This window comes from Amphiura filiformis, unplaced genomic scaffold (assembly GCF_039555335.1).
Source record: "Amphiura filiformis unplaced genomic scaffold, Afil_fr2py scaffold_156, whole genome shotgun sequence".
NCBI classification, from domain to species: Eukaryota; Metazoa; Echinodermata; class Ophiuroidea; order Amphilepidida; family Amphiuridae; genus Amphiura; species Amphiura filiformis.
In genome coordinates this window covers 66,428-68,573 of record NW_027305620.1, presented here as the reverse complement: position 1 = coordinate 68,573, position 2,146 = coordinate 66,428, and positions in this window count along the sequence as shown.

The following is a 2,146-nucleotide window of genomic DNA, read 5'->3' as shown; positions in this document are numbered from 1 at the left end:
CCCCACACTTTTCTTTAAAAAAAAGTTGAGATTTTTATATCACTGGAAACCTCTGGCTACATAATGTTTATGTACAAAATATTTCTCACAGATTAATTCGTTTAGCAAAGATATCGTGAAATTTGAATTTCGTTCTGGTATACCAGAACGAAATTACATATTGTCTATATAGCAGTGTAATCATGGTAATACATAATCATGCATAACTCGCAAACGCAAAATCGGAATCAACTGAAATTTTGGGTATAAGCTTTTTGTGTTGATATCTACTGAAAATGTCATGAAAAGAGGATGCTAGGATTACGAAATACCCCTTTAAAGACCCATTCAGTGATCCCAGCGCAAGTGTAAAAAAATTAAAATTGTTTATAAACTGCTTAAAAGTGAAGGATAAGTCATTCAAATTGTCATTTGGTATTTTCGAAATGACAAATTTGGCAAAAAACGAAGAAAACAGCAGTACTAACAAAGTTGAAGCCCCATTCAAATACATGTAGCTAATTTAGATACTGTCAGTATCTAAATTACAGATTCGTGTGAAATGTCTGATTTTGTCTTAAATACACGGCTTTCGGCTGAACCACTCGCAAGCTATGTTAGCACATCGAAGACAAGGACAAAGGTACCAAAAATCTGAATTTTGATGATTTTTACGATCGTCCGGATGAGCAAATCACTGAATGGGCCTTTAAGTATCATAAACACATTACGCAAATTGTACATAATTCTTGCAATGGTACCTAATTGACTTTAAACAAATGCTTATAGCTTATCCTTTGTCCATTAAGGCCCATGTCACAAAATAACCTCTACTATAATATAAAGAAATGTTCACACTACGATATGCAACAGAAAAACTTTGACCTCGCTGATGATGATCGGCGAATTTAACACACTCTCATTATAAGAGTATGTTAATGGTTTATGTATTTTCCTATACATTTAAGCTGTGTATTTTTTCTTATTACTTACCCTTAGTTAAATCATTAAGCTATCCATTACTTTGATCCCTATAGCGCTATACAGTCATGTAGGACCAACTGACCGTAGAAGTTTATATCCTTCGACGATAAGAATTGAAAACAAAAAAAACCATTTAAATCGCTTTAACCATCAACTATCTCTACTATTTGTGGTATTATATTTCCTGGTGCGCATTATGTGTAATTGCCATTTAGTATTTGTGACCATCGGCCAAATTGTTGCGCCATATCTTGCTTAATATGGACAGATCTTAAGATTTTTCTCTGTACTATCATACTGTCAAGTCACGGGGGCATGAAAACTTAACGCCCCATTCTCGTATTAGTCTCTTGAAATGTTGGTTCGCCTACATTTTGCCATAATAATACATCTTTCTAAAAGGGATATTAAAGAATGCTACCTTCCGGTGGATGGTCCCATAAACAAATAAATAAATAAATAAATGTTGGTATTTATACAGCGCCTTTCACATGTGCACATGTATCAAAGCGCTTTACATTTATTCCACTGTCGTTAGAATATATCAGCTGGGACCAAGGCATGGTCATACCTTTGGGCGGCGCTCAATGGACAATATTCATAGCAGCTCCCCCATTTCACCCCTGGTAGAGAGAGGCAAGTAAGGTAAAGTGCCTTGCCCAAGAGCACAGTCACCTTCGGGGCTCGAACTCGCAATACATCGATTGCAAGGCAGAGTCCGTACCGCTGCTCCACCGTGACTATAGGCAAAAAAATATACAATCACAATTTTTCATTGCTTAAGGTAAAATATATATATAAAAATATAAAAAGTGTTTCTTGTGGCCTAGACTCTGCGTATTTAATATTTTAACTTTGAAACAAGAATACTAGTTTAGTATATCCAAATTCATCAGTGTAATAATTGTACTTATGTCAGCCTTGTTTAACACAGTTTTAATCAGTCTTATTTAATAGTGTGTTTAATACCTATATACATGTACCTAGGGTAATTACTTACTTTAATTAACATTCCTTAAAGGTATTAAGTATTATTTATTTTTGTTAAATGTACCCCCTAAAATGGTATTTTAGTTATGACAGCATCCTATGTGTTTCTTTATTTGAACTAAGTTTAAGAATTTTGTGTATGTAATAAGGTCAAACAAAAGTACCACCTTGATTATTTTTGTACTCTGTAAAT